The sequence below is a fragment of the Colobus angolensis genome, unplaced genomic scaffold (assembly GCF_000951035.1).
Source record: "Colobus angolensis palliatus isolate OR3802 unplaced genomic scaffold, Cang.pa_1.0 Scaffold3, whole genome shotgun sequence".
NCBI lineage: Eukaryota > Metazoa > Chordata > Mammalia > Primates > Cercopithecidae > Colobus > Colobus angolensis.
In genome coordinates this window covers 12,385,421-12,410,729 of record NW_012116265.1, presented here as the reverse complement: position 1 = coordinate 12,410,729, position 25,309 = coordinate 12,385,421, and the positions used below count along the sequence as shown (strand labels likewise).

The 25,309-nt window shown below is 42.4% G+C and overlaps 1 protein-coding gene and 1 pseudogene across 2 annotated transcripts in view; both read right to left on the bottom strand.

Annotated features, from left to right (window-relative positions):
* STON2 (stonin 2) overlaps nt 1-25,309 on the bottom strand; it is a 177,211-nt gene that overhangs the window by 49,493 nt on the left and 102,409 nt on the right. The gene's annotated exons all lie outside the window — the stretch shown is intronic.
* LOC105517090 lies at nt 22,584-23,114 on the bottom strand (annotated as a pseudogene). Its single transcript, XR_001002612.1, has one exon. The product of XR_001002612.1 is annotated as a 40S ribosomal protein S24 pseudogene (transcript).

Here is a 25,309-nt window from a genome sequence, read left to right as displayed (position 1 = left end):
ATTTTAAAGTGAGGGGACTGAATTAGATGATCCTGAATTCATCCTGTCTTCAAAACCCTAAAATTCATATATATTCTCCTTCTACTTCATATAATGAAAGACAACAATGTAAGTCACCCAACTTTGGCCAGGATGAATTAAGAATATTATACTGCTTTTGATAAGACACAAATAAAAGAAATAGTAAAATACAAATTCACATTAAAGATAAAATGTATATAAATATAGTGCCATCCTGCAGTCATTGCCAGGAGAGCTGCCTGCTTGTTTTGTGATGTGCCTGCTTGTCATACACTTTCTCTCTGGCACAGAACAGTAACTGTGAACCCTCAAAATAGGTCATTTAATTTCAACCTATGAATAATTAAGACAATCTAGAGGTGCAGATAGATGGACCAGTATGAGCAGCATCTCCTCCCCATTCAATGTGGTCAACCTGTGAGTGGCTGGCAGCATTAGGAACAGGCAGTAAGGTTTATGCAGTACTGAGAAGTCTAACTGCCCTCCAAATAGCTGAGTATCCAGATGTTATTCATGAACTAATTGTGGCTAACATTTATTGAGGACTTACTATATGCCAGGCCCTAAAATGATGTTTTAGATACATATCTCATTTAATACTCAATTTTCTCTATTTTGTGTACCAGGACACCCTGCTGCATTGCACTGACATCTCTTTTACAGCAGAGGTGGACAGGAAACCTCCTGTTTCCTCTCCCCTGTGCCCTCTTTCCAGGTCCAATGATTCACATTCCTTCCCCTCAAGCCTGAAAGTCCAGAGGGAATGGAGCGTTTAGGAAGTTTGGTATTTGACCTGTTATTTGACTTTTCATAGGTGGTATCCTCTACGTGCAAAGGATTTGAGGACTACTTCTCTGTCTTCTATGGTGAGTCAACGGGTGCCACTGATATCTCTCGAGTACTTGTTCCCTATTAGGCATCAGTGCACAGGGTAGGTTTGAGCTAGAATTTGAGCTAAACGGTAAGTATATGGACTTGGAGAAGATGGGAAAGTAAGCCTGGGACTTAGATGACCACTTCTTGCACAATAGAGCTGAATTTATATTCTTTTTTGTATTGCACCTAGTATTATACCCAGCCACCAACAGGTTAAGAAGCAGTATAATATACCAGAAAGAACAATGGAAGAGGAGGCAGGAGAAGAGTATGGGAATAGGTCTCTACCACCCTCATTCTTGCCTAATTATCTCTGCTGTGCTCTGCTCTGCTCGCCTCTCCTCCTCACCGAGGCTCCTCCTATTCCAGCAGAACCCCTGATATTGAGAAGTACCAAATGTCACAAGGGGTGTTTCTAATTTGAGAAGGGTAAAGGAGAAAAGGCTGAGTATCTCTGGCAAGGTATCTATTAAATGCAGTAACACTTTAAAAAATCATACGATGAACCAGGTACTGTCAAAAAAAGATTTCTTAGATGATCTTATTTCCTTCTCCCAAGAATCCTATGACAGAGACATTCTATTAACTCCACATAAAATTGAAGAAAATGAGGCACAAGGGTTAAATAACATGGCTGCTAGTTGTACAGTTAGGAAGTGGCAGAGCTGAGATTTAAGAGAGGCTTTGCCACTGAGAAGAAGGGGGTTTACTTTGTAAATAATTCTGTTGAAATGTTATTTATGTCCCACAGGTCTGGAAAGAAGCAGATCCCTAGAAAACAAAGAGAATGCTTATAGGAGACTTTCTCTGGAAATGAGTCAGGGGACATGAGATAGGAAAACACCATATTCATACGTATTACTTATGTTTTGCATTTTTTTGTAAATGAAGGGTTGGCCAATTAATATTGCCCAATGAGACATGTGGGTCTTATGGTTTGGCTGCTTGTCAACCCAACACAATTATTTCCTGGTCTTTAGCCAACATGGCATGTCTCTTCAGCATAAGTGAATAAGCAGAATGGGCCTCTGTGTGTGTGTGCACAGGCACACGCTTGTGTGTGTAGCATGTGCGCAGCATAGGTGTAAAGCCTGCAGGCACACCTTGCATTCTCAGCTAAAATTCCTTCTCTCTCATAAGAAGAGAGATTATATGATTGTCTTAGTCATTTTCTTTTCGTGAAATGGCTCTGGGACGGATAGAGTCTGCTGGGATCTAAGCTCCCGACTGGACCAGGCAAGCATAAAAAGGCAGGCTACTAACACCCACCGTGTCTGTGGGTGCCGGCAAGAAGGGACCTCTGACTACTATGCAGAGAAAGCCTGTCTTTGGCCATTAAAGCTAAGCTCTTAAGGAGAGGAGTCAGAAAAACTTCTACTGGTCTTACCTGCCCATACTCTCTTATCTACACCTGTCCTCAAGGTAACGCAAAGAGGCTGCTTCACTTCTTGAAGGCAGACAGCTTATGCTTTCTACTGAAACTTAATTTACGTAGTAAAACTCCCCTAAACTACATCCTCTATAAATTGCAAACACAGAAAGAATAAAAGAAGTTGTACCTTCTAATTCAATCAACTTCCCCTCAAGTCTCCTGTACCTGGCAGATGAACTCCAACCTAAGACATTCTCCCTCTTTCCTCCCAGCATTTACACTTAGCCTTGCTGCTTAAAATCAAATTGCCCTTCATTGTTTAAACATAATGGGTATAACGGCTAGCTCTGGTTTCATGATGCATTTGCTTGTATTGACCATAACTACTGGTTTGCAAGAACCTGCCAATCCTTTTGAAAATTAGTAATTTTTTGAAAGCAAAATATTTTATGCAATACAGACCACTTTTTGTGTGCATGTAATCATCTTTTGGTAGCAAACTGTGCTATTACACAACACTGCTGCTAAGAATTCTATTTAAGAAACATGTCCTTGCTTGTAAGGCTTGGCAGTCAAACAAGAAGGACCCTTACAGGCAAACTAATTAAAAGGGCAAAGCCCCAGGTTTTCATTGCTCTTCTTGTCATCGTGCTCCTGGTACTCCTCTCTTCCTACCTCTTTCTTTCTCTTTTTGTCTACAATTTCCACTGTATATACTATCTACTATAATCTCCTTCCAGGGCCTGGCCTCATTCCGTGGTTTCTGTCACAAAAGACTTATCAGTCCAGTCAAGGAAAATCAAAACCTATCTAGTGATCAGATCAAAGACAAGAACCCAGGGAGTTTTGTTTTGGTTGAATTTCCAGTAGCATATTTTGGGTCGGAGGGGTAGATAATAAAGGACGAGAAGAAAAACAGAAAGTAAATCTTAAGATCCTTGAGGACAGAGACTGTGATATAATCATCTTTAGACCCTCCACAAAGCCTGATGCAGCACCTTCTGTCGTTCAGTGACTGTTTACTGCACGACTCCTACATGCAGATATGATAGTGAACAAAACAGATTGGGTGCTTGCTTCACAAGTCTTTAGTCTCACAGTGAGAGAGAAAATTGATTAACAACAAAAAAAAAAAGTCAGGCCGGGCATGGTGGCTCATGCCTGTAATCCCAACACTTTGGGAGGCCAAGGCAGGTAGAACACTTAAAGTCAGGAGTTTGAGACCAGCCTGGCCAACATGGTGAAGCCCCATTTCTACTAAAAATACAAAAATTAGCCAGGTGTGGTGACGGGTGCCTGTAATCCCAGCTAACCAAGGGGCTGAGGCAGGAGAATCGCTTGAACCCAGGAGGCGGATGTTGCAGTGAGCCAAGACTGCGCCACTGCACTCCAGCCTTGGTGACTAAAAAAAAATACACACACACACACACACACATACACACACACACACACACACACTCCAATGAAACAGATCATTCATTACAAAGTGTGGTTAAGTATGATGAAAGAAAATAACAGATTTATTAGGGAACATATACTGGGAGTCCTGATCTAGCCTGAGGTTCAAGGAAGGCTTTTCTGATGAAGCAACACTGAAGCAGAGAGGTGATGTGGTGTGTGATTAAGTGTTAGGGAAGAAGTAAGCAACAGAGCCTTCCAGTGACTTGCAAATTATAAGACTTCAATGAAGGAAAGCCTGTTCTACTTTTAAAACAACTGGAATCCTGCTTTTTCGCATGTAGGAAGAGATGTAAGACAAATCCTGGAAATCTCATCCAAGTCTTTCATTTTACATATAATGAAATTAAAATCCCCATATGAGCTGGCCAAGGCCACTTCCTGGTAGGACCAGACATCCAGGCCTCTGGTGTCCAACCCAGTGCCCTTTTGACTACACTGCCACAAGAACGGCAGTTTCAGTGGCCACACAAACTTCAAGGCAGTGATGAGGGCCCTTGAAACTTACACGAGATGAAAGGGCTTATCCTATATTCAAATGGTCTATAGTGGGATAAAGATAAAAGCTTTGAAAAATTGAATTCTGTGCTGTGTGTGAAGAAAGGCTCAATATGTCCAGGTATTTTTGACCAAGATGTATTTGTAAACCAGCAACAAAGAATGAACCAGGCAGATTTTCCTGCCAGCATGCAAAGTGAAAACAAGATGGAGATGTGATCATGGTACTGTGGCAAAGTGATCCATCAATCCAAAGTGACAGTTAAGGCCTATTGATTCCATGCATTAACCCAATTAGCCCTAAGCTCTGATTATCACCACACCTGAGCCTTCCCTGCCACTTACAGAGATCACAAGAAACAGGCCTGAGTAATACGCCAGGCATTTTATTATATGCTGTGAAGCCCCCTGGGAACTTAATACGGTTTAAGCAACTTTCCTCTGTAGCTTCCTTATGTTCTTCTCTTTACAACACTGCTACACCAAATAAAAATAATACCTCCTTGTTTTTTTTGTTTTGTTTTTTTAGAGACAGGGTATTACTCTGTTGCCCAAGGTGGAGTGAAGTGGCATGGCTCACTGCAGCTTTGAACTCTTGGGTTCTAGGAGTCCTCCCACCTCAGCCTCCCAAAGTGTTAGGATTACAGGTGTGAGCCACCACGCCTGGCCTAACACCTCCATTTTGCATTCTTGGTTAACTTTTCCTTCTCAGTAAACAACGAAGATACAGAGTTGGTTAGAAGAATGGTAAATGCAGAGGAAAACCTACATTCTGGTCCATTCTGACATCTCCAAATTTAGAAGTGAACACAGGTAAGAGTTTTTACTATCACTCTATTTGCTAAGCAATAATAGTAAGAGAAAGTTTGCGAAATGTTGCCAGGGTTACATCTCAGAAGAGAGGCCTCGTTCAGAAGACAGAAAGAGATGCTACCGACTACAGATGAAACCTTAATTCCTTCCTCATTCAACACCTCTTCAAGGGACAAAAGACTGGAAATGTCCCTCCAATAAAAACAAGATCTCTTCTGCCTTTCCATGATTCTTAGCCCCTGTTTTGTGCTGTCTCTTTGTCTCCAAAAAGAAGCTGCTTTATTGAAACATCATAGGAAAACCAGTTGTCCCCCCAGACAATGAAGTTGCCTGCATGCAGGCATTTCCAATGTAGGCAGGCGACAATACTGGCAGAATTCTCAACCTGTTGCTATAGTAGCAGAAAGAATGTGATTCCAGCAGCTCAGCTGAGATCCATATCCAAATCCCTCCTGCTCTTGCAGAGAACATTAACCCTTCACTGTCCTTTCTCAGGGGCAGAAACACCTGGGAGGAATCCCAAATTTTTCTTATGAGCTGGGTGCTGTAGTCTTAGCATTTGCTCATTCACTCTTTCAGTACCTACTTAGGCTCTATTATGCTGGCTCCCAGGTTTTAAGTGGTAAATAGGGCAGATACGGCCCTTGGCATTGAGCAAGAAGAGGAGGAGGATATGAAATTATTGCTCAAATAACAATATATTATGTAGCATCTGTGTATACGGGAGATACATGAGATTTACAGCAAAAACATCACCAGAAAGGTGACAACCTATCCAAGATAACCAGCTTATCTATGAGTTGTAACAGACCCTATATATTCTGGGCCATTACAATTATTTGATTGTTTGCATGTGTTAATTGGAGAAAAATACCATTAGAAATGCCTGCTCCAATCATATCATGTCTCCTACAAAACATTAGTTAAAACATGTTGTTTAATTACACCAATTTTTTCACATAAAACAGAAATAGTATAATCTGTCAGGGAACCACTGCTGAACATGAGGTTATGATCCCTCATTTATAGTCACCAGGCAACAGAAATGGCAGGTGAGGGCTCAGAAAACATGTAAAAGCAGCACAGTCACAAAGACCCTGTGAGAACTTCTCAACAGTCTCCTCACAGTCTATTTCTGTGGTCAGGGCAGTAATGAAGAAATATCAGGAAATGCAATTTAGGAATGACCTATAATCCAGCTTACTTTCTCTAACACTGTGGTGTGGAAATCTCATATTGTCAAACACCTTCCTGCTAGATTTCCTTTTTCCCATGGAGCACAAATAGTAGGGAGGCGGGGTTTCTTAGGAAGGTCAGCTCAGTAAGTAATGCTTGTTTTGGGAAACAAGGTACTATCAGCAGATTGCCAAGAAAAAGCTGAAAAAAACAAGAAGACGGGTGTCTAATCTCAGTTGGCCATTAGATGTCATCTCAGGAAGGTTACATTACCCTTTGTACTTCCGTTTCCTCACAGGTAAGTTTGATACACCATAGTGTTAGTTCATTTTGCATTGCTACAAAGGAAGACCTCATACTGAGTAATTTATAAAGCAAAGAGGTTTGGCCAGGCATGGTTGCTCACGCCTGTAATCCCAGCATTTTGGGAGGCCGAGGAGGGCGGATCATGAGGTCAGGAGATCGAGACCATCCTGGCTAACACCGTGAAACCCCGTCTCTACTGAAAATACAAAAAATTAGCTGGGCACGGTGGCGGGCGCCTGTAGTCCCAGCTACTCAGGAGGCTGACACAGGAGAATGGCATGAACCCGGGAGGCAGAAGTTGAAGTGAGCTGAGATTGTGCCACTGCACTCCAGCCCGGGCGACAGAGCAAGATTCTGTCTCCAAAAAAAAAAAAAAGAAAGCAAGAAAGAAACGAGGTTTATTTGGGCTCATGGTTGTGCAGACTGTACAAGAAGCACAGCAGCAGCATCTGCTTTGGGTGAAGCCCCAGAAGGCTTTTACTCATGGCAGAAGGTAAAGGGGGAGGAGGCATGTCACATGGCAAGAGAAAGAGCAAGAGAGATGCTAGGCTCTTTTAAACAACCAGCTCTTGAGTGAACAAATAGAGGGAGCACACACTCATTAACACAGAGAGGGCACCAAGGCATTCATGAGGGATCTGCCCCCAGGACCCAAACCTCCCACCAGGACCCACCTCCAAAATAGGGGATCACATTTCAACATAAGAATTGGAGGGGACAAATATACAAACCAAACTAGCCACATATATTGAAAGGCACAGAATGATCAATAGCAAAGCCTATAAGTTGGTGGCCTAAAATAAAGTGCTTTATTCTTTTTCTTAGTGACACCATAAAACATAATTTCTGCCCTGGAGAATATCTGAGAATCTCAATCATATGTGACAACACTGGTTTCCTGTCTCAATGAGAGAGGCTTAGGCACAAGCCTTTCACAAAATAAATCAGGGAAAGATGTGCCATCAGGAAGGGACAGTCTCACCCAAATCTCTTTTAACCACTTCAATGTTGGGCTTGGCTATGGGGAAAGGTCCCAGTGTTCAGAGTAGATGGAAACTCATACCTTTTCACCTGAGAAAAAGGGGATGACAATAAAGGGATATCATGTGATCTAAAGTAATGAAACTACCCACATAATACCTCTCCTGGAACTGGGAAGTGGATAACCAGACACAATAACCCATAATCTTTACATTTTAGAGGATACAGTGGGAATGGAAACAGAGGCATTCTATAGGAATTCCAATGCCATCCCTGCAGTTATCAAGTTTGAGATATCTTCAGGAGTTTCTTTCTCTTTATTTATTTATTTTTTTTATTTTGGGGTTGTGTTTTTGAGGCAGAGTCTCACTCTGTTGCCCAGGCTAGAGTGTAGTGGTGCAACCTCGGCTCACTGCAACCTCCACCTCCTGGGTTCAAGCAATTCTCCTGCCTTAGCCTCCCGAGTAGCTAGGATTACAGGCATGCACCACCATGCCTGGCTAATCTTTGTATTTTCAGTAGAGACGGGGTTTCGCCATGTTGGCTAGGCTAGTCTCGAACTTCTGACCTCAAGTGATCTGCCAGCCTCGGCCACTCAAAGTTCTGGGATTACAGGCGTGAGTCACTGCACACAGCAGGAGTTTCTTTCCCTTCAAAATTCCATTAGACAGATCATAGCAGCTATGAGTCCCCTGCTTACTTCCACATCACGAGGAGCAGAAGATGGCTCCAGAGGATGCATACTTCTTTGCCTCTGGGTTATTCTAGGGTCCAGCTAGGATTTCAGGAGCCTTCCAAAGCAGGAAAAAATGCAACTCCCTCCTCATACGCCCTTCTCCCACTGGGGAAGAGTATTTTAATGGCTCTATTTCTTCACTCTTCTCCATATCCATGCCCTTTGCCACAAGTATTTGAAGGTTCTCACACTAAAAAAGCAAAAAAGGCCAGACCTGGTAGCTCACGCTTGTAATTCCAGCACTTTGAAAATCCGAGGCGGGCAGATCACTTGAGGTCAGAAGTTTGAGACCAGCCTGGTCAACATGGTAAAACCCCATCTCTAGTGAAAATACAAAAATTAGTTGGGTGTGGTGGTCAGTGCCTGTAATCCCAGCTACTCGGGGGTCTGAGGCAGAGTAATCACTTGAACCTGGGAGATGGAACCTGAGACCGCACCATTACACTCCATCCTGGGTGACAGAGTGAGACTCTATCTCAAAAAATATAATTAATTCTCAAAAAATTAAAGCAAATTAAAAAGTGAAATACATTTCCCTACCCTTTGACACTGTGCTTGGTCATGTGATTTTCCTTGACCAATAGGATGCTAACAGATTAATGACATTGTCAGAAGCTTAAAATGAGCTTGCACACTGTGGCTTGTACCCCCATCTCTGCCATCTCCATGAGAATAATATGCTAAAGCTAGCAGCTGGTGCCAAGGGAAGGATGAGAGATATGTGGTAGAAAGCTACCCGCCTCTGAGCCCAGCCTAGAATCAGCCGATTGCCCCCCTGAAACTACAGACACAGGGGTTAGGAAATGCACATTGTTGTATAAAACAGATTTTCTGGTTGTTTGTAATGCAGCATTACTGTAAGCACCAACTGGTACATACACCATAGTAAAATTTCACCTGAAATTTATGGTTAAAATACTGCTTGCTTTGTTTTCTTGATACATTATAAGTAATTTATACCTGATTTTTTTCTTTTTCATTAGACTCTAAGATCCTCAAAGCAAGGTCCTATTACATTCCCAGTGTCCAGGATTTATTCATGAGTCTGCAACGTGTTCTAAACCCCAGGCAGATACAATGGTAAACAATATACATTCTAGCCATCAATCTGCAACTGTAGACTTTTCCCATCTAGCATCTGGGTTAGTTTGCTTTTGGCCACAGGTGATCATAAAGTTTACTTTTGCGGCTAGAAGTATATCAGGTCAGTAATGAATTCAGAACCACCTGAGTGTTATTTGCCTAAGTATAGATGAACTAGAATCACTGCATCTTTCAGTAATGGAAGGGACTGACAAGATCATTGAATTATTGGGTTTTAATCCTGGCCAATTACCAGAGCTTTAAAAATTACAGGTTCCGAATCTTCATCTACAAATATTTGATTGAATCCTCTAGTACAAGGCCTAGGCATCTGTGTTAAAAATGTCTCAGAGTGGCCGGCCGCGGTGGCTCAAGCCTGTAATCCCAGCACTTTGGGAGGCCGAGACGGGCGGATCACGAGGTCAGGAGATCGAGACCATCCTGACTAACACGGTGAAACCTCGTCTCTACTAAAAATACAAAAAAAACTAGCCGGGCGAGGTGGCGGGCGCCTGTAGTCCCAGCTACTCGGGAGGCTGAGGCAGGAGAATAGCGTAAACCCGGGAGGCGGAGCTTGCAGTGAGCTGAGATCCGGCCACTGCACTCCAGCCCGGGCGACAGAGCAAGACTCCGCCTCAAAAAAAAAAAAAAAAGTCTCAGAGTAATGCTGACAATCACAAGAATTGAGGGCCCACCACCCACATTTAGTAGAACCCCTCCATCCAATGATTGAATGTCTTCTACTGAGTTGAACTAAGGGTTTATAACGACATTAATAAACCCCACAAGGGGACCATGTCCAGGGAACTACATGTATCAGTTGGCTACGTTAGTATAACAAACCATTCCAAAACTCAGTAGCTTAAAACAATAAGCATTTATTATTGCTTATGAGTCTATGGATCTGGATGGATTTGTCTGATCTCTGCTGGGCCCACTGAAGTGTCTGACGTTAGCTGGCTGGTCTAGAATTGCCTCACTCACGTGGCCAGTGTAAGGTCACTGTCACCTGCGGTGATGGGGTCTCTGGGCCACAGCAAGCAAGACCATGAATGTCTGTCTACATTCCAAGAGAAGCCAGATTCTAGGAGAGCAAGCAGAAGTGTGTGAGTGAGCCTCTTAAGACCTTGGCTTGGAACCTGGGCTTAGAACTGACATACCCACACACCTTCAACTTCTACGAATTCTGTTGGCCAAAGTAAGTAATAAGGCCAAGCTCACATTCAGGGGCTAGGAAAAGAGACTCCACCCCTTGATAAGAGGAGCTGCGAAGTCCTATCTCAAGGAAATAGATTTGAAGAGAGGAATAATTGTGACCATTTTTATAATTAATCCATGACACAGCATAACATGGGAGAGAAACAGCACTTCCAGTTAAATGTGATTTCTAAGTGAGGGCTGAAGTTTTCACCCCATCTCAAAAATTACGAAGTCCACAGGTTAAAGCTTCATCTTACATTCATTATTTCTACTCCTGCCTGTACACGCACACATCTTACTTAATCCTCAAGATCTTAGTCTGAAACTAAAGCGAAAGCAATCTATTTACCCTCAGCACTATTTTGTATTATCCTTTGGGGTTACAAAGACTGGATAACACACCCCTCTTAAGAGGATGTGTTCAGGACAGGTCTCTGTGATGTCTCTTCCTGGTTTCGGATGTGCCTACAGATGAAATGTGACAATGATCATCAGAGCCACACCCTCTAAAGGACCCCAGAGCATTAGCATGAGGAGCACCAAAGCATAAGAAAAAACATTACAGGAAAAGATAACACACAAGACCAGCAAATAACCCCAAGGAACAGGAAACTGGAGCTCCTTGAAGACTACAGGCTGATGCTAATTAGATTTTATTCACCAGCTGTTTTCTAGGCCCTCTTCACTCTACCGCCCTTCTTGACTCACCCTTGCCAGACTGTGATCACTTAGAAAATGCACTAACACTGCAGGGCCTGAATCCACAACTATTTTCCCTGATCCAAGCTCCAAGATGCATGCACCCTGTCTAGGATGTCACAGCAGTTATTCTAGCATCTCTACAGCTAAGGTGCTGCTTTCTATTTTTCAGAAAAATCACCATGACCTTCTGGATAGCTCCACTCAAATTCTTTAAATGTTTCAAATTCTCATGCCTGGCCACCATGCACTTTGGGAGGCCAAGGCAAAAGGATCACTTGAGCCCAGGAGTTCAAGATCAGCCTAGGCAACAAAGTGAGAGCCTGTTTCTACTTTATAAAAAAAAAAAAAAAAAAGATTTCCAGAAACCAGAAAACACAGGATGGTAGAGTGGTGGCTACAGCTGGGTATTGTCTGAAGGCTTTTTGGAGGTGATTCAGCAACTGGTAAGGAGAAAGTACATGTTGCTCAAAGGCAAGGCTATCTCAAGTCCATAGTTAGGTGCCTCTTTATGTATACACAGTTTTCAATCTGCTTAGTAGGATCACTGCTTAAAGGACTAAGCAACAGGAGTAGACGAAAAACACAATGAAATAAAAAGAAATGCTAAATTCACCATACAGTTGCCTTAGAAAAGTCAAATTCAAGCAGATATTGCATTCAATGTGCTTCATGAAGAAACTCCAGGAAGTTCTAAAAACATACCAAACAGGCCATGAATGGGAGTGTATGACAGATGCACCTGAATGTGTTCAGAGTTCTGAGCTAAGGATTCTGGGAGCAACCAACCCAAAGATCCATTCCTTATCCATGAGGAACATTTGAAGCCCCCATCCCATCCCATGGAACCTGGACCATACAGGGGATCAAGGCCTTTTGATTTGGGTCAAATGAAGGTTGCCAGGTGGAGGTTAGGGGGAGGGAGTTAAGTGAAAATGCTATATAAACTGCATGTTTTTGCTTTTCGTAAGTGGTTGTGGTTTTCCTGTTCAGCCTGCTGCAACCGGACTGTCCCTCTACGTAAGTCACCCCTAATAAAAACCTGTCATGTTTGCTGGCCCTGGGTCTCTTCTTCCACCTCTTGAATTGGTGCCATCCCTACCGAAGTTAACAGGGGCCTGGCACTACATGGAGGAAATGTTGCCAACACTCTTCTAACCTGTATTCTATTCCTGAGCACTGATTCTGGGAGAGAAGCACATTTGGGGTGGTGATGGTTTTGTACCGTAATGTATAGTATCCAATGTACAAATGCCTACGAGAGTCAGGATGGCTATCAGTGCCGTTAACTGCATGGGCGACTTAGAGTGGCTTCTATTTGTTTTTTAATCACAACTGAAAAGTCACAAATTGGAACAGCAGTCTCTAGGCAAAATCATCATCATGGTTCCGACCCCCCACTTCTTGCTCACTTGGCCTCCAAATAAGTGGCATTCTTGGATTGTCTTCTAATGAGCTGACTGATGGGGCTGCAAGCAATCTATGCTTTTGATTAATCAGCCAAGGGGAAACTAGAGCCGCAAAAAAACAAACTACTGGCATTATCACCACAGGAACACTGGGCATGCCAATGATGAAGCATTGCTGATTTACCTCCAGCAAAAGACACACTGCACTTTCCTGAAACTTAGAAGAGGGGCATTCACCCTAAGAGAGAACTTTTCACCCTACCTGTGACCCTCCCCACTCATACCCTCACTCACAGCTGACTTCATAGACTTCTTATATGCCAGGAAGTTCAGATGTGCCTTCTTGGTACATTGTGTTTTAGGGCGATTTGCTGCAGCTCTAGAAACCTAGACATGTTAAGCATAGGCTGCTCCGTACAGGGAATCCTGAAGTTGCCTACACAGAGTTGCCTAAAACAAACCTGAGCTGCATATTCAGAGTCATCTGGCACAGGTCAAACCTTCACAGGTGTCATGGCAGTACCTCTGGTTTGGGCAATTTCTATTGCATTTCCCATACCGCTCTCCTATAAAACCCCTTAGCTCAGCATCCTCACACTCTGATATAAACACGATGTAATTCCTCAAATTTACTTTACATGTAGCCTCGTCTTTCCTACATTTTTATGAATATCTTGCCAGGTATTAAAGCTAGGCCAGGAACCAGAGGCAGCAACTTTATTCCTTCACATGTCAGTGCAATCAACGGCTTGTGTTTAGAATAAATATTTGAGACACAGAAGCCTGTTAACAATACAGTGCTTGATTACTTTGAATTACTCTCTCACCCACAGCAACTGAGGGAGAGGGCCTTGGCACCAGCTCCCTGCACAAAACCTGCTTCCCAGCCTCCACCATTTGCCTCCCCACCATTCTCTCAAAGAATTCTCGACACACTATACAAAGATCTCAGTTTTCTCCCTTAAATGCCACCCAAATTCCACATTGAACACAGACCTTTTTCTTCCCATAGCACGACAGATTTAATTCAATACCTTCATGTTCACACATACTTAATTGGACTTACCTTGTAACTCTTTTCCTCAAACCCCACCTTGCATCTTTCGTTCAACACTTAACTCCTTTAAATAAAGGGCCTTTTTTGTTTGTTTGTTTGTTTGAGACAAAACATCATCTTGGTCTATTACAAAGCTATCGTGATACTTAAGCTTCATTTCCATTAGTCAGACGTGCCTATCTATTAAAATGTCCACAGTCCTTCACACTTTTTCTTCCTCAAAACCTATTTGGTAAGCAATATGGTGTTTTGTTTTGTTTTGTTTTTCTACAGTGCCAAAAGGGTACGCTGTACTAACTAGAGGTAATTAGTATGTTAAGTTTTCTTCCAAGGCCAGGCTATCGGGTTACAGCTTTTTAATAAACCCTCCTGCGAAAAGACATTTCTTTGTCTTGGGACCACCGAGAACTAACCAAACAAAACACCTTCAATTGTCTCAGAAACTCTGCCATCTAAACACAATCAAAAAGAAAAGCCAACACCAAAGCAAATAAAATGAATGAAGTGTTCCTGCTGCGGGCAGCCCTTACCCTTGGGAGCGGAGGCCCCCTCCGGACCCTCGTCGGGGTTCTGGCTCCTCCTGGGCTGGGGTGAGGGTGGTGAGGGGTCCAGGCGGTGGGTGTGGGTGGAGGTATGCTCCGAGCATGCTTGAACAGGACTCACTGCCGTCTGCCTGCCTGTCTGCCACTCGGTCCTCTTGTCTGGGTGGGAAGGGCCAAGATGAAAAAAAAATGTGCAGGTTACTCACTGGCCTTCTCGGGCAGGCAGACACACCCAGGAGGAGGGAGAGGCCAGGCGCAGACAGGAGAGTCTTCAGAGGCTGAGCCTGAGATCTCCCTTCTGATTTCCTTTTGTGATTACTTCCTGAACTTTAAGCTCAGTCTGCATGGGCATGGGTACTTAAGAGAGGCAAATAACACTTGGGTAATTAGATTCTAAGGGCTTAATGCAAAGGTTACTTCGAAAGGCAGTGCTTTAGCACACATCCTTTTGCATTTCACTCTGAAATTTGTTTCCTCTGAGTTAGAGTGTTAACACTGGCATAGGAAATGAGAGTGAAGGGTTACTCTGGGGCAGGGGTCTGGAAGAGCCTGGAGCAAGCAAACCTGGATGTGATTTAAACAATGAGTTTCTGGAGTCTCACTTTTAGTTGAATTTTAGAGAAACAGGATTCTCAACAGTCTCCCAGTGCCTATGGACTTTGCCTTGTCCAAGAGGCACAATCTTGAAGCAGGTATCTATAAATCAAGATTTTAGAAATGGATTCACATTGTAAATGCAAGAAGTTGTTATTTAATAGCCTGACCTCTGATTAATCCTGAAACGAAGCCTTTCACAAATGGATACTAATTTGTTGGTTTGGGAGGAAGCATGGGTGTTCATAAACAAAGGCATGGCAGTCATACAGCCTAGCAAGATGGAGCAGAGGGTGAAGGAACAGGTACTTGCCTCAATTAACCCTGAAAATGCACTTCTGAAGGAGGATAACTGTTCCTTTTTCACATGTGAGCACACTGAGAGCCAGAGGTTAGGGAACTTGGCTCATGCTAGGCCAGTTAGTGAATAGGAGACCCTGGATTTGGACCCAGGTTTGCCTGAACCCAAGACCTGGTATCCTCGCACCACACAGCCAGGAATGCCCTTCACCACTCCAACACTCACCTTTCCTCCACCTGCAGCGGACCTAAGGCTAGATACCTTTCCTTCAATTTTTATAACGTTTCCAAAACTGATACGCCATGAAACGTAATTCTGTGGGTTTTTAATAAGTGCAATAAAAGTGGAAAAATGTACTACGTAGGTTTCTCTACTGTAGCTTCTCATAGCCTTTTGTATGCTAATATATCCATTGTGACTCTCCAGGTTCAGGACCTACAGTGCGCTACGTTTCCCTTTCCAAAGAAGGGAAGGGACCTTCTGAGTTTGGGAAACAGTATTATAGAGATGTGTTGTTCTTTTCTCCTCTTTTTTTTTTTTTCTGAACTTATAAAAAAATTCATTATAAAAACTTCAAACAGTATATAAGGGCATAAAATAAAAAGTAAAAAATTCTCTGTTATTCTTAACAATCAGTCCCATTCCCTAGAGGTAACCACTGTTAGCAATTTCTTATGTATCTGGTTCAGAAATGTTTATGTATATAAAGCACATATGACTATCCTCTTAAAAACAGCATAACTGGGATTAAAGGATACCGTGATGTGTTATTTGGCACTTAAAAAAAATTTAATGATACGTTTGAGATTTTCCACATCAGCATATAGAATTGCTTGGGCAAGTTAGAGTCAAGAAAAGTAAAAGTTAGGTCTAAAATATTGGATTACCACTTTACAGAAGCATCCACAACATGGGCCACAGTATGCACAGAGGGGCAGACTAAGAAGGGAGAAAGAAGAGGGACTCACACCCCTTTAAACATGATTACAATTGAACAGATACTACACGTTTTACTCTATGGGTTAAAAAAAAAAAGTGACAGAGAAACGAATTTCTTCCCTCTCCCAGCTCTGACTCTCACCCCAATGTATTAAATGAATAAAGCCTTACCCTCGACAACCCCAGCAATCAGTTGCTATGATTATCCTCATTTTAGAGATTGAAAGAGCCACCTCAGAGTATGTACCCGGCACATAAGAAGGGCAAAATAAATGCTTGACATTTTATTAAAGAAGCAAACATGACATTGGCCACCCTGATTTTTGCCACACTGTGTTCCTAAAAGCCACACTATAAAGTGGATCCTACTGTCCCTTGGAACAATGTTGTAATTGCAGGTTGTGTTCCAAGACTTCATGTTGTTTTCCTACAAATTCAAGACATAATCAACAAAATCTTGTAAAAACAGAGATACAACAATAAATCTCATAATCATGTAAAATAGTAAAATGATGTTCCATGACTCAGATTTTGTGAGACTGGCTCATACAACCCCTCCTTTTTACCGATGATGGAAAGAACATCCAGAAGATTGTGTGGATCTTCTCTAAAAGTATATACCTTGTTACACTGTCTCAGTAATGAAACAATTTTAAAATGTGCCCACATTTGAAACGTGCATTACACAAGGAACTCCATCATACTCTACAATGTACATACAAACATGCTGTATCACAAATTTGACACAATATTAATATACAAGTTAGAACAGGCGTTACTCATTTAACTGGAAATAGCTGACCCTGCCTGCCTCTTTAGAATTAAAAGGTCATTTGAGGAATGATTTGACTGACTCATTTCTTAGGAAAACTGTCGAGGGATAATGTGAATCAATACTTTCCTATAGTACTGTCTTCATAGCTTGAGATATTACTGGGGACCTTAGCTTGATTTGGGATGTAGAGCTTTGACCTGATCCTCCTGCACTCCTGCCAATTCTTTCTTTTTTATTCCTCCCCACCCACTGTCCTAAGTAAGGAAGTCAACATGGCAAAACCCCATCTCTACTAAAAATACAAAAATTAACCAGGCATGGTGGCACATGCCTGTAATCCCAGCTACTTGGGAGGCTGAGGCACGAGAATTGCTTGAACCTGAGAGGCGGAGGCTGCAGTCAGCCGAGATTGTGCCACTACACTCCAGCCTGAGCAACAGAGCGAGACTCCATCTCAGAATAAAATAAAATGTGAATTATAATGATTTAATATTATCCAGTATCCAGGCAGTATCAAATTCCTCTAAATATGTCAAATTTTTTTTTATACTTTGTTCAAGTCAATATTGCAATTGGTTCATAGGTGTTGTCGTTTTATCTAAACATTCTTTTTCCATCTTTACTTTTTCCTTGCAATTTATTTGTTGAAGAACCTGGTTCTTTGCCAGAAAATGTCCCACAATCTACATTTTGATCATGGTATGACTTAACATGTCCCTCTCCCTTTGGAATTTATAGTTAGATTTAGAAGCTTGATCGCATTTAGATTTGATTTTTGGACAGACTAGCTAGTTGAAAGGCAGTCTTACGTGCTTCCATCAAGAGGCAACTGGCGTTTGGTAAGTTCTGGTATTTGTGCACTTAGCAGCCACTGAAAATCAATGGCTTGGTATTATTTCCTAGGGATTGAAAAATGATTTTCTTCCATTTCTTCCTCATTTATTAACTGGGATGCTATTAATACTAAGGTTTATACTTATGTAAAATGAAAGCATACATTTCCCATTTCTGTTTTGGTCATGATATGTTAGCATATATTTTTTCAACCTACATATTTCATTAAAATCTATTTTACTGAGAAGATTATTTGCTTTAATAAATAACTACTCAGATTTCTGTAAAACAACAACAACAACTGGAAAACACCATTCAGAAACCTTCAAAGAGTGGTGAAGGACTGGTCCACAGCACAGCACTCAAGTTCAAGCCTAATTTTGTCACTTGTGAGCTCTAAGACTTAGGTCAAAGCTTTTCATCTTCTGACCCTGTTTTTTTCATCTATAACATGGAGATAAAGCCTACATTATAGTTTTTATGAGAATTCATGATAAAGTATGCAAAGAGTGTGTTTCAGTGTCTGACAAATAGTAGATACTCAGTAAGTTACAATCACTACTAGTTTCATCATTGTTTTACCCCACACCAAGCACAGTGCCTGGCAAACTGCAGCTGCTCAATCAATATCAAGTGAATAACTTCAGGGATGATTGGCTTTACTTTGTCTCAAGCTGATGGTGGCTTTAATAGTTCAAGATACTGGGAATATAGAAGTGAACAAAACAAAACCTCCATTCATGTACTCACATTTAATTGGCTGTAGGAATGGAAAAGGGCATGATTTGCTCCCAGGTTCATTTATCCCAGTCAGCTATTTTGAACATAAGTACTACTGGTAAGCCACAGTTGAGGAACAGAATCAACTCAACTATATCTACAGAGAGGTAAGAAGACATCAATTTTCTCCAAAAGAAAGATGTACCAGCATTGCTATCACCTTGACTTGGCCTGAGGTGCTTTGAGGGTTCACTCGGTGTACTGAGTTAAACTGTGTCCCTTGAAAAATAGGCTGATGTCTGCTACAGTTTGGATGTTTGTCCTTTCCAAATCTCATACTGAAATTGGATCCCCAGTGTTGAAGGGGGGTGGCTAATGGGGGATGTATGGGTAATGGGGCAGATACCTCATGAATAGATCAATGCCCTCCCTGGGGAGGCAAGGGGGCAAGTGAGTTTTCATTCTATTAGCTCCCACGAGAGCTGTCTGTCAAGAAAAGCCTGGCACCTCCCCTCTCACTCTCTCACAGCCTCTCTCACCATGTGACTTCTGCACATGCCAGCTTCCCTTGTGCTTCCCACCATGAGTGGAAGCAGCCTGAGGCCCTTAACAGATGCAGATGCCAGAGCCATGCTTCTTGTACAACCTGAAGAACCATGAGCCAAATATCTTTTTCTTTATAAATTAACACAAAATGGACTACGATGTCAAAGTCCTAATCCGCAGAACCTATGAATGTGACTTTTTTTGGAAATAGGGTGTTTACAGATGTAATCAAGTTAAGACGAGGTCATATTGGATTAAGGTGAACCCTAAATCCAGTCACTGGTGTCGTTATAAGAAGAGACATAAAGACACAGGGGAAAACGTCATGGGAAGATGGAGACAGAGACTGGAGTTATGCTGCCACAAGCCAAGGAAAGCCAAGGACTGCCAGCAACTAGGAGAAACCCCACTGGCATGTTGACTTTGGATTTGTAGCCTCCAAGACTGTGAGAGAATACATTTCTGTTGTTTTCAGTCATCCAGTTTGCGGTAATTTGTGACAGCAGCCCTAGGAAACTAAAACATACAGTGAACTCAGACCAAAAGTATGGATCAACCAGCCTACCTATGGCTTAAACTGTTTAGTGGGAAAGACAGAGAAGGGGTGGGGGAAATCCTAGACAGGAGAACCTGAGTCAGCTTTAATTTGTCTTAGACCAGCTGGGCCCACAGCCGAGTCTTCAAAGCTGCACAAGTACCAACAGGTAAGCCTGCTTTACCTGAAAGTCAGGTGGGCAGAAACCACAGGACTTGTTGGCACTGATATGTTAGGAATGAAAATGCCCTTTGTAGGGTAAGGGTAGTCTTCCTCCACAGGAGGGAGAGGGAGAATATTAACACCATCCCATGTTGGGGGAGAAGTACTTTCCCTAGGTATCCACCTGTCTATCCTGTCGTATCTCAGGGAGGCTCTATGGCCTAATAAAAACATCTACACACTCCGACGTGGGATGCTCCTCAGCACTCCCCTGGTTATTCAACCATGCCAAGCCTCAGCATACCACCACCTCCTCTCGGCACCGTGAGAAGAATCCAATGCAATAAGGCAGTGGAGAACCTGGCATGTGAGAGGTGCTGGTCTGGCACCCTTTACAAAGCCATATCTGGATACATGTGATGGTAAACAGTCATGGTGGCCACTCACAGACACTCGCTTTGTGTGCTCGGCACTGAGCTGGACACTGTGGAGACTGAGTTAAGGTCTTTGATAAATGAACTGTGTAAGGGCTTTGGGATTTAGAGATGGTGTCTTTTTTCTTTCTTAAAACTTCATTTACATTGTAGTAGTGTTTTATAATAAAATGTCTTAAAATTCTGATCCAATATTTTTAAAAAGAAGTGGAAAAAGCTGTCACATATTTATTAAAAATGTATTTTTTACAACATTGCTCAATTGTTCAGCAAGGCACAGCTGAATCTTGCCAAAGCACTAAGAGAGCCAGTGTCCACCCTCAAATTTCCCCTCACCCACACTGCACTCCAACACTGTCAGTAGCACATGATTTAGCACTTAATTGGTGGCTAATTATTGCAGGTGTGCTAGTTTTATTTTCCTAGCTTAGCTCCCTCGGGGCAAAAATTACCTCCTTTCACATCATCTATTAGCACCTACTTAGAAGTCCTGCATGACCAAGGTTTAGCTGGCCTTACAGACAGGACTATGCAATAGACTTCTCTCTACCTTTCTGGAGAACGAGCCATAACAAGCTGCTTAGTGATTAAGTTAGAGAAAGGAACGAAGCAGAAGAGACTATGACTAAGAGCTGTGCTCACATTTGGGGTCTGCTAAATAATTTCCCATTGGTCCACTCTGAAATGGCACCACCAAAGCCATGGGGCAAAACATGCAGGTGGTACTCAGCGATTCAGCTATGGGTCAGAAGCACCTGAGAAACCGGTGTATATGTGTGCAGGCTTGTGTATGCATGTGCAGCGGCATGTGTACATACCTCAAGGCTAAAGCAATTCAAGCTTTTCTCTTCCTGAGATAAAAAACCAGCCTTTCTCAGTGACTGCTAGACCGTATTATTTCTTTATGACTGCCACAGATGCTTTGGGTACTTGCTGGAAGCAAGAAAGAGACTTTAGCCCCATGTGTCTTTGGAAACTGTGGATAGAAGAATTATGCGCCAGACACTGCGCTAATTTCTTTACATTTGTTCTTTTAATTATTCCACTCAGAGGTTCTAGGGGGTTGGACCAACCCCATTTCACTGGCTGGAAAACTGCCTAGAAAAGGCAGAGCCAGCACTGGATCTGATGTGTCAGTGACTCCAGCACAGACTTCTGCACGACCACAGTTCAATACTATTGGGAGGGAGGGGACAGAGCCACGAACCAGTATCAGGCAAAGTTGTTAGACCCTAGACATTTTTCTTCCATACCCTCATCCGCTGCCCACCAATAGAAACAATGAACTTTCACTGGAGACTCTCAAATCGCTTCACAAAGAAGGCCCCTAGGCCTAAATCCAGCCATGGATAGAGTGGGGAGAAAAGAGACCCATACTGAAGCCGTTGGACTTGGGTTAAAAGCTGCATTGTCCCTCCTCTCCATGCAGAGCAGCTAATTGAGGTTAGAGCCATAGAAACCAAACAAAAGGCTCTGAGGGGCCCACACATCCTAGCCTAACTGCTGCCAACCACTGTGGGAAGGGCCAGAGGAAGCCCTGCTTGCCCTCATTCCTCAACAGTTTAATGAAGATTTGATCTGTCATCTTCCCAGGGAACCAATTCCTGCATGACTGTCTGAGAGAAACAGATTTTTATTCTCAAACAAAACAGTGGATTCGCCTTTAAAGCCAGAAGTCGGCAATAAAATGGGTCATAAACATATTTATGGGGTTATAACCCCCTTAGAATAGGCTCTTGGATTTCTCTCCCAGCCCCTGGGCCTGCCAAAACCAAATTCCTGGAGAACTTCCTGGGCATCATGGCTGGGGAGCAGTGGGAAGGTCTGCAGAGGCTGTGGGCCTCCCTGAGCTGCTGCCACAGATGGGCACTTTTCGGGCCAGATCGTCCATGGTCTCTGAAAGTTATGGGGTTATTCACCCAACACCATCTATCAGCAAATGAGGATATCTGGCTTGCTTTGTACGTTTGGGATGATTCTGAAAAAAGTTACACTTGCATTTCAAAATGTCTAAGATTTTATCACATAAATGACACGCAAAAAAGCAAAATTTTTTATGTATCATAAAGCAAGGATTACCTTTGAGCGGGCAAAGAAAAACCCAACCATTTTCTTTTTAGACTTATTTTACTTCTACTCTTTAAAAACCTCTCTTTTGGGGATAGAAATTCCTGGGAAGAAGGCATCATTACTCAGATATAAAAAATATCTTACCGTATGTTCCCCACATGGGCTTGAGTATACTAAACCTACCTCAGTGCCTTGAACTTACTGTCATCTACAACTTTTTGCCATTTCTGTAGAATTAAATTGACACGCAGACTTTGTGGCACTGAGGACTTTCGCACTTTTCAAACAGGGAAGAAGTTGTCATATGAAAAAAAGGTTAGATTTGTTCTTTATGGATTCAAGACACTGTCATGATAACTATAATAATTACAATAATAATAAATTGTTGGAAGAGCTGACATCTATCCATTAAGCATATTTATTATATCAGTCATTATTTTAAGAGCTTTTTTTTCACATGAAAGTTTTTAGTTTATTAATCTTCCTGTGAAAAATCCACAATAGCCACAGATAACATCATTGCAATGTCTTTACCCCTTCAGCTGTGATCCAATCTCCAGCTCACTGCTAGACACTTCATTTCTTTTTGGCGACACCAACATTGGCCTTTGCAGTCCCCCGGACTTTCCTCATTCTGTTCTTGTGTTCCTCTCGTTGCTTTCTTGAGGTCTTTTTCTTCTCATATAGAACATGTCTTGCAAGTCCATGTTTGGATTCATATTTCTTTGCACAATCCAAGAAATCATAAATCATGCCAAAGCCAGTTGTCTTGCCATCACCAAAATGAGTTCTGAATCCAGGTACAAAGATGACATCCAGTGTGGTCTTGTACATTTTGGCTAGTTTTTCCTGAATTTCTGTCTCAGTACGGTACTATTGCCTTCCTGGGGTGAAGGACATCAATGATCATTTGTTTCCTCTGAAGTCATCGGTTGGTCATGAACTTTCTAGTTCAGATAAGTTACCATGTCATTCATGATGGCAGTCTATCCTCAGACAGCCAGGGAGTCTACTCAAAGAGCTTTAAATACATTTTTTTTTTCATTCAATCTTTTCAACAGCCCTATGAAATCATTACTGTTATGGCTCTAATTTTGCTGATGAAGAAAACAAAGCTTGGAAGAGTTAAGTGTTTTGTACTGACTCAAACAGCTAGTAAGTAAGGAAGCCAGTATTCCAAGCAGGCAGTATGTTGCCACAGGACTAGTTGTTAACTGTAACATTGCATGAACATGGAATGAGCTTCCTCTCTAAAGAGCAAGTCCTTCAAGACGAGAGGCAGCCACTATGGTACAAGAACTTGAGTTTCACTTGGGATATTGGCAAGTTACCCCATCATGTCCCTGGTGACGCCAAGTTCATATTCCATTATATTAAGCTACTTGGTATCAACATGATTTTCTAGTTTTGAACAGTTCTATAGTTATATTTTTCATTTGTGTCAGGAAGTTAGTGTGCCATTTAAGAAGCAGAAGGGAGATCAGCTTGTCATGGCAGGTGGCATTCAGATTTTTAAAGAAGACATTTAGATTTGTACACCTGTTCTGAAACCGCCTCTATTTCTTCTTAGAGGCAGGTGGTTAAATACATGTCCTTACCAAGGTTTCTGCTCTAAAGTCAAGAGGCTCATCCCTGAGGCAGATGCTACACAGCACCTGCAGCTTGTATTACTCTTAAGCAAACCCAGTGAGAATGGATGTCAGGTTCAAGCGTGGCAATAAGGCCAGAAGTGATTCTGATACGGAAATGCCAGGTAAGATTCCATTAAACCAGCCTTCTCTAAGTCACTGGGCCACCTCCAGGGCACTGGTAATTGGCCAGATCTAATACCCACCTCCTCTCTGCCAGAAGTGAGGTGCAAGAAGCACCTATAAAGAAGTGAAATATTAGATTTGTGGAAAGACTGTTCATTTTGTCTCCCTCAACTACTTTTTCCCTTTGCTTCATTTACTATTAGGATACAATTCAAGTTCCATCACATACAATGGAGCTTACTTACAACACAAAGGAAGTGGGTAACATATTTGGTTCATCATCCAGCCTTGAATCATTAAGAGGAAAGCTTGACCAATCTTCTAGAACCTCTAAAACACTGACAGCAAGCCCCTTTTATTATTCTGAGGGCAAAGAACTAGAATTCTAGGCCTCACGCAAGCTCTTCATATCTTTCTCTCTTTCTACTTCCAGTTCCTCTTAGCCAACTGTCTCCAAAATGCCCTTTCTGGGCACGTGGAAAGAAAGAGGGGCATGTCCTTTTGTAGGGTGTGAAGCACATTGGCTGCTGTTACTTCTCCAAGTGAAGCTGAGCAGAAAACTACTGGCAAGTCTAAGGCAGAAATGGGGCAGAAAGAAGACTGGAAAACAGCAAGACAAGGAAAGAGAAATGTCCTATCATAGTCTGGGGTGCTATAACAGGGAGCTGGTTGCTCTTTGGACCAATGACTTGCTACCAATTTTATTTATTTAGCGACAGAGTCTCATCACCCAGGCTGGAGTGCAGTGGTGTGATTTCAATTCACTGCAACCTGCATCTCCCAGGCTCAAGCAATCCTTCCACCTCAGCCTCCCAAGTAGCTGAGACTACAGCCACATACCACCACGCCTGGCTAATTTTTTGATGTTCTTGTTGTTGTTATTATTGTTGTTTTTTGGGTGGAGACAGGGTTTTGCCATATTGCCCAGGCTTGTCTCAAACTCCTGGGCTCAAGTGATCTGCCTGCTTGAGCCTCCCAGAATGCTGGAATCACAGGTGTGAACCACCACGCCTGGCCTACCAATTTTAAACATAAGAGTTGGCACTAAAAATGGTGACCCATTCTTTATATAAAGAGTGGCCAGTGACAGTCTCAAAGACACTATTTGAGAATTAACTTTGTGGTAATGGCAAGAAAAAAAGATGAGAAAGAACTAGAAGAAAGAAGAAAAGGTAGAGAAAAGGAGTCTCAATGTATCTTAATCATGACCCTTCCAAAAGTGACCAAGTATATCCTTCCCTATCATAAACACTTCCTGTCATTTCCATCTAATGAAATGTGCAGGGATGGTCTGAAGAGATGCATTCAACAGGAAAGGAAGCTGCCGGGTAAGAATATCCAGGGTGTCACCTCTCAAGAGTTATCGTTTTTCTTTTGGTTCTGGGGACATGGCTGGACTGTCAGATACGCTGCCACAG